Source organism: Phyllostomus discolor, chromosome 13 (genome assembly GCF_004126475.2).
Source record: "Phyllostomus discolor isolate MPI-MPIP mPhyDis1 chromosome 13, mPhyDis1.pri.v3, whole genome shotgun sequence".
Classification (NCBI taxonomy): domain Eukaryota; kingdom Metazoa; phylum Chordata; class Mammalia; order Chiroptera; family Phyllostomidae; genus Phyllostomus; species Phyllostomus discolor.
Genome location: NC_040915.2, coordinates 1,686,059 through 1,693,997, shown reverse-complemented (window position 1 = coordinate 1,693,997; position 7,939 = coordinate 1,686,059). Strand labels below are relative to the sequence as shown.

The following is a 7,939-nucleotide window of genomic DNA, read 5'->3' as shown; positions in this document are numbered from 1 at the left end:
GAACACCCAGAGTTCATAGCAGAGAACACGGGAGCAGGCCAACTCCAAGCAGAGATTGACCTCATGGGCTGGAGGGACTCTATTCTTACAGGGAGGATACTTCCTGGCTAGTTTTGGTGGGCTTTTACTGAGTATATACAAGTAGTTGCATTACTTTAAAGCTACTGCACATGTGGTTTCCCATGATCCTCCCCGATTGGCCACCAGGGAAGAGGGTCCCACAATGCTAGGGAATTAATCCCCGTTTCTCCTGGGGTCCCCCTGTACTAGGTTCACCTTTCCCTAAGCCAGAGGATTATAGCTCTCCATGCTAGAGATTGGTGAAAAAGAAAAGAGTTATTTATTCAAGTTATACAGACTAAAAGTAATGACTTAATGTCTTTGTCAAAATCCCAAAGTCCCTTGAAACACCCACAAACACACACAGTCCTTCCTTCCCCGCTTTGCCCAGTCTGGGGTACCGTATCTCAGGAAAAGAAATAGAAGTCCTTAGGTAGCTCTCGGTTTTTCCTAGTAATTTGTGCTCAGCTGGCAGGCCTTCCTTAGTTCCCAGCACCACTGGTTGTGTTGCCAGGATCTCCAGCTAAAGCCACGTGGTGATTCTTCCCATGGCTGCAGGGGGGGTGGGTGATCCCCCTTTTCTGGGAGAGGGATGGCAGCAACAGCAGCATCGAGAGGGCTAGCGCGGAGCTCATTGTGTCCTGGCCAGAGCAGTTGGCTGCAAAGCTGGCTGAGCCTGAGAGTGCAGGTGCAGCATGCGGAGGCCTGGCGGTGGCTGCGGCGGCCGGGCAGTGACCCAGTGCTCCCGAGTCACTTACTGGTGGCCCCTTCTCGCGGCTGCGACTGCAGAGCCAGGCGGTAGAGGAGCCTCAGGTGGCTGCATCGCGGACGGTGTCTACACGGTTACGGGAGTCCCCACTCTGCTAAAGCCGCATGGTTCTCTCTCCTCAGTGGCTGCTGTCCTCCCTGCACTGCCACAGCTGCATGGTTCTCTCTTAATGGCTGAGGTCCTCCCCACTCTGCTAAAGCCGCACGGTTCTCTCTAATGGCTGCCGCACCTGAGTTTAAATCTCCGTGCCAAATCTTCCTCTGCAGCCCCATTTCCGACTCCTCCCACACTTGGCCTCACATGCCAGAACTCATATCATTCCAGCTTCACTGGGCTGCCATCATGAGTCTGGGCAGGCGTGGCCCCATGTCCTGGAGCCAATCTTCTCTGAGCTCCCACGCAGGCACTGTAACTCAGGGGACTTGCCCCCCAGTTACATCTGGGTGGGGAAGTTACTTCCATTTCCCTGGCTCAGAGCTGATCACAGCTATTTAACATATCTATGCAACCAGTTAAAGGTTATAGATATGCTAAATGACCACGCCAGAGGGTAGCTGCAAGGCTGTTGCTATGTGAAACAGCTCTCAATGGCCCTGCTTCACTTGTCTCTTCCCCTGGGGTGGAGGGTGAGGACATTCTATATATTTTTCTAATATTTCCTGGACACCTTGAGTTCTGAACTCCATTACAAATCCTTCTTTTGGGGACCCTTTGGCTGCACCCTCCTACAAAAGTGCAATAATCGGCATCCCCAAGCGTTCCTGGGCAAGACCTAGGCGTGGAAAAGGAGCTCCGTGGTGCAGAGACGAGCACTTAGGGAGACGTGCTGGCGCCGCCAGTGACTGGTGTGGAAGGAAGCTCCTCTGGGGCTCCGGGCGGCCCGCTGCTCCAGGGCCGCTGCCAGCGCCTTGCTGGACGAGCCCCAGGTCTATGCCCTTCAGTACCATCCCTTTGCATTTGATGGGCAAAACAGACGACTGAAATTTGAGGATGAGGAAAGGGTTTGGGATGCCAAATGCACCTCAGACGACAGTTAGATCCTCAGCGTCTAGAAAGTTGTTCAAAGCGCCCTTCTGCAAAATGTCACATATCTTCATTCAGGTAACTTCTTCGTAATGTGACGACATTCAATGATTTTTGGCCAATACAGTTTAACATTTTTTTTTTAAATTCTGTTGCTGGAGATTTCACCTGCCTAACTGGAGAGGTAAAACATTTCCTGTCAATTGTCTTCAAAAACAACATGGTTTATAGACAAGAACAAATTTACATTTTATTTTCTGATTAAGTACCCTTAAGCGGTTGGGGGCGGGTAACAATCTCCCGGGGATTGGCCCCATAATGTGTTCACATTTCTGCGGTCTTACTGAGCCTCCTGGCGCACAGGAGCTCGGGTTCCGGAGCCACTGGCGAGCGCCCGCGTCCCCTTGGACTCCCTGCCTGCCCGCGGGCCATTGCGTCCAGGCTTGACCCTTCCCCATTCTGCCCTGCCCAGGTCCGTCCTCGCTCCTCTCCGCGTGTTCGGTCCTCGTCTCGCTCGCTGCTCGGGAAACCACCTGTCCCATCTCAGCGCCTCCTGCTGGCCTGTCTGCATCCCAGTCCTCCCCTCCTCCTTCACCGCCTCGCCACGGAAGCACCATCCTCACTCGGTGTCTCTCCTGAGAGAATCTCAGCGAGATAGAAAAGACCTAACCCTAAAAGGCTCGGGGACTTCATGGGGAGGGCGGGCTCCACCCCATAAAGAGCTTAAAAATTCCCTGTTCCCCACCTGCTGAGTTAGGAAATAGGGGCCTGCCCAGTGCTGCCCTCCCCACGTCTCCCACCGGCCTCTTGTCTAGAAGCGAGAACCAGGAACTATCGTCAGTCCTGGGACAAGACCGGCGCGGCAGGAGGAGAGCAGCGGAGCCCCGGAGTCGGGCTCCGTGCGCCAGGCGGAGGGACGGGAGGGGACGAGGGTGGGACGCAGGGCCAGGGCCTTGGGAGCGGGGGGACGGGGGACGTGGGCACTGGAAGTCCATGGCGGCCGGACCCGACCCGGATCGTTACTTCAGGAGGGGAGGCCGGCTCGTGTCCCAGGCGCGGACGTTGGGGGGGGGGGAGGTGGCCCCCGAGGGCGCAGGACACGGAGACACCGCGCCCGCGCCCCGCAAAGCCGGCAGCGGCGGTGTTAGTGGCTCCTCCTCCAGGCCAGCCTGGAGCCGGCCTAGGGCGGAGCCGGAGGCGGGAAGCGAGGTCGGAGGAGGGACCCGGCGCTTAGCGTCCTCCTCGTGTAGCTCCTGTAGCCGCAGACCAGCGCTCGGAAGCTCCCCCACCCCCGAGCGGAATGGGTACCGCGGCCGGCGGCTCTGACCCGGCTCGGACCCGCAGAGGTCTGGGCACCGAGAGCGCTCCGAGCCGGAGCCGGCGTGGGCGTCCGGGTGGCAGGCAGCGGTGGGGCTGGGGCGCGGGCGGGTGTGAGCGGGGAACTTGAGCGCAGCCCGGTCGGCGCCCCGGAGCCGCGACGGCCGTACGCCCCCGCCGCCTGTAGGTGAGCATGGCACTGGGGCCGGTACCGGGCTTCTCAAAGCGTCCTGGCTTGTCGCGTCCCGGCTTGTCGCCCCCAGAGTGGCCGAGCTGAGCGAGAGGAAGACGCGTGGCTCCAGCCTCTGCTGCTACTGTGGCCGCTCGGCCGGCAGGCGCTGCACCTGCCTCGGTCTGGCCGCCGCCTGAGCAGTACCCACGCCCGGATCCCGCACCCCGGGCTGCAGGGCTCGCAGGTGCTTGAGCCAACGGCTGCGGTGACCAGTTTTCGGAACAGCGCCTGGCAGCAGCCACCTGCGCTGGGCAGCCGCAGCGAGGACGCTAGCCCGGAGGCACGACGGGGCTTCCGGCGCCCTGGGCCGGAGTGGGGCGCGGCGCGGCCGGGCAGCGAAGAGGCGGCCGGCAGAGTAGCCACGACGGCAAATGGGAGGGAGGCGCCACCGTCCGGAGCTCCGCACCCGGAGATTTTCTGTACACAGGGGGTGATGACCGCGCAGAAGAACCCGGGCAGCCCCACGCTGGCGGCGCAGCGGACCTGCGCGCGCTTCATCCCCAGCCGCGTGGAGTTATTTTCCAGCCAGCAGTCCCCCAACGCTGGGCTTGGCCAGCCCTCGCCACCCCTGCCTGTCATCGAGCTGCCGGGGGTGGACGACTCCTACCCTGCTCCAAAAAAGTCATTCATGACGAGCAAGTACATGCACGACCACTACCTGGACAAGTATGAATGGTTCATGCGTGCCGACGACGATGTCTACATCAAAGGTGACCTCCCAGCCCCTGGTGCCCCGCCTGCCCGCCTCCTTCCTCTGCATCCAACCCGACCCCTGCCCAGCTCCGCTGTGCTTCTCTGCCAGCACGTGCTCCAGGATCCTGCGGCCCCCAGCCCGCCGTCCCCACCCCTCGCAACCTCCGCCACCCCTAGTCCGCTCCGCTCCTCCTCCTTTCCTGCGGTTTGGGCTCTCCTCACACCTGCCAGGTTTTATCCGCCTTCCTCACGCTTGCTTTCTGGTTTCTGCCCAGCGCTTAGCCCTGCTCTTTTTGGGGTGAGAGAGCTGAGGACAGGCACCTTGGGGTCCCACGCAAGGCTGTTCCCCCTCTGCCCTACTCCGAAAGACCCGGGTGGTGGCAGGTTCCCAAATCGGTCCAGAGGGGCGTGTCCTTGGAGGAGGAAGGGAAGGCAGTGGACGCGGGCGACAGCCTGGCTGGAGATCGCTGTTCTTGCTTTGTTTCCCAATCTTTTTGTTTTAAATGGATCTAGGGCAGTTTCGGACCTCGGGAGGTTGAGGAACCATCTTCCCTGCCCCGGACCCTCCCCTGTGCGTTTCCTTCCCTCTCGCAAACAGCGTCACGCACTGGGAGCGGGAGAGCATCCCTGTCGCCGGGCGCAGCTCCTTCCGGCTGTTACAGTGCAGCGCCACGCCCCGCTCCCCACCCCCCACCCCGCCCCATCACACCTCAGCGAAACCCCCAGGCGATGGGCGTATTCAGATTTGGTGGTGGGAGGGAAGGGACAGGGTCCTTGAATTGTCCAGACCCTACGAGTTCCGAGCTGGCCGGGCCCACACCAGTAAGGGCCCTTCAGTCCATCCTGGTGGCTGCAGTGGTAAGCAGAGGCTGAAGTCCCGCAGGCCACGCGCAGCCACAGCAGGAGAAAACTTTGTCAGCTTTTTGAAGAGGCGCGGTCCTTCGCCCTGAACGTGGGTGGCTCTGGCCAGAGATTTCTGAACTCAGCATAGAGGAGTTCCTGAGAGTGAATCTTTCCAGTCCAGCCTGTTGCAGGGATGGAGAAGGACACAAGGGAAGTAGCGGCTGTGTGCAGCGGAGGTCTCCCTGGGCGCACCGCGTTTCCCAGCTTCTTGGGCAAACGCGGGCCGTCCCTGCTCAGTTCCTGCCTCCGCACCTGGAGCCTCATTGCTTTCCCCAGACCCAGCCAGGCAGGGGTGCCTTCCCCAGGGCTCGAGGAAAAGCAAGCATTTCTCTTAGTGCTGTGAAAGATTGTCCTTTAGAACGTGGAAATGCCATATTCTTTCCGTTTCTACTAAGAATGAAAGACGTTTTGCGTTAAGAACCCCATAATAGTCAGCTGAAACGCACTGAGGTCCGAGGGGCGGGGTGGGATCGAGAGAGTGATGCAGGTGCTGCGCTCGTCACAGACGACGGTGGAGACCCTGACTGGGAGTGTGGGAAGGCGGCCGCTCTTCCAACGCGTCATTGGCTAGAATATCAGATGCTTTGGAACTGTGTTAGCTGATTTTAAATGGTTTTTCCTGGTGAACTCACAAGCTATAAATAAACCAATTTTATTCCTTAATTTTTTACAAATGTTGTCTTTTCTTAAAAGGGTGCTTTCCAAAGTCTAAAATTAAATTTCAATGCAGGTTAAGGGTAAAGCGCTAAACTAAATCAATAATCAGTAGAAAAAATAACTATTGGATATTAACACTCTGCCAGTCGATGCTAAATATCAATATTTAATAAATCTGGGAATTTTATCATTACTTAAAATATGCTAAGAAACTTCTCCTTATCATTATTTTCACTTAAAAAATCTGATGATTGTAAGACTTATTAAGGTTTTTCAGTGACCTTGACTACAAGGTTGATACAATCTTATTATGATTTAATTTTAAGTATAAATTAGTATTTTTTAAATAATAGAATATCCAGAGAGGTTTTTTCCCCTTTCCTATTGTTTAAGACTTGTGGGGAGTTCACACACCCTATTGGAAATCCCGTCCCTTTGTACAGTTAAGTGATGATGGAATTAGGACCAGGAGTGATTGCTGCCTTTCTCTTTGTAGGTGACAAGTTGGAAGAGTTTCTTAGGTCACTGAATAGCAGCAAGCCCCTCTACCTGGGCCAGACTGGCCTGGGCAATGTCGAAGAGCTGGGAAAGCTGGGCCTGGAGCCTGGGGAGAACTTCTGCATGGGGGGCCCCCGGCATGATCTTCAGTCGGGAGGTTCTCAGGAGGATGGTGCCGCACATTGGTGAATGCCTGGGAGAGATGTACACGACACACGAAGACGTGAAAGTGGGAAGGTGTGTTCGGCGGTTTGGTGGGACTCAGTGTGTCTGGTCTTACGAGGTAAGAGGAGCTGTGATGAAAACGTTGGCCTCTGACAGGTGCATGCCTCTTCACAGCCTGGGCAGCGACTGATTCCGCGGGTTCTCTCTTTATCTTTGAGTTTGCTTGAGAATGACAGCACAGCTGGTAGTGGACACAGGGTGATGGTGGGACACACCTTTCTTGTTAGAGCTAAGGCCTGTCTGAGGTTTTCTCATCCCTTCAACCTTAACCCGCAGCCTGGAAGGGGGGGTGCCTGTCACATCTCTGCAGGATGCTCTCCCCTGTTTTTGCTTTATTGGGGTTCATACACATGTGTATCCATGTCCTGCCTCTCACCAGAGGACTAATTCTCTGGGGCTGTAGCTTTTAGCATTTGGTACTTAGTTATTTGTTGTTGATGTTTTGGTTAGGGATGTAATTGTATTTGTTTTTCCTCAAATAGTTAAAATCTGAATTTTTGAAGATTTTCATGTGGAAAATCTAAATGTAACATGTATTTCTTTAAAGCACAGGAAAAGTTAACTCATAATCAATATATTAGTTATGATTGATTTATTCACAAAATTTTAAGAGAAATGAACGATCTAGAAAAACAGAAGTAGTTCTTAAGATGTTAAGTAACTGCTTGATATTTTGATGGGGTCCCTAGAGGTTGTTTATTCTATTTCCTGAACAGCAACTATTATTTAAATAATCTAAGTTATGAACTCTTATTTAATTACAGTGATTCATTTTCACAATACTCAAGATTTTTCCTTCAGAAATTGTTTTTTAAGTGAAATACAATATTTTTAAAAAATAGTTTTCCCAAAAGATAATATTAGTAAAAATTGATTAAACACTCAGTGTATTGCAGCTTTCGTTGTAGATTGGTTTTCAAGTAGCTGGGGTGCAATGTAGTTTAGCTCCCCAGTGCACACCTTTGTAAGTGATAGCTCACTTACTTTTCATGTCTCTTGGTATAGAAGAAACATTTTATGGAAATATAAAGGGGTAGGCAAAAGTTAGTTACAGTTCTAGTACAACAAATAATACAATGATTAACAGATAATGATGCAAGAAAAAGCCCTGTGTTTTGCACACTCACCCCTGTGGACCTGCTTGTGCCCACCCCGGATTGCCCGTGAGGCCCTTACACATCAAGGCCACACAGTCTCATCCATTTTACACTCAGAAGTTTAATCTCACTTTGGTGAATTTGGCTTCATTTTCTTTTGTTGTTGTTGTTTTTGGTATTTACACTGTTGGGAAATAGTTCTCATATTTATTACAGAAAGTAAAATTTTTTGAGAACTAATCATTTGGAATATATACTATGCAAGCTTAAAATTATTACATTCCTCATTTGTTTTGATAAGAAAAATAGTAATGTTTCTTTTATAAAACTGTTCTACAACTACTTTTTAGAATAAAAATTTATGCAAGCATATTAGAGTTTAAAAATAGGTAGTTGAGAATAAAGTCAATGAAAAAGATTTGCCTTTCACCATTTAATATAAAACTAACTGGAAGGCAAAAAAAA

The 7,939-nt window shown here is 53.0% G+C and overlaps 1 pseudogene; it reads left to right on the top strand.

Moving 5' to 3' along the window:
• Positions 1-2,845: 2,845 nt before the first annotated feature.
• LOC118497986 lies at positions 2,846-6,875 on the top strand (annotated as a pseudogene).
• The last annotated feature ends 1,064 nt before the right edge of the window (positions 6,876-7,939 follow it).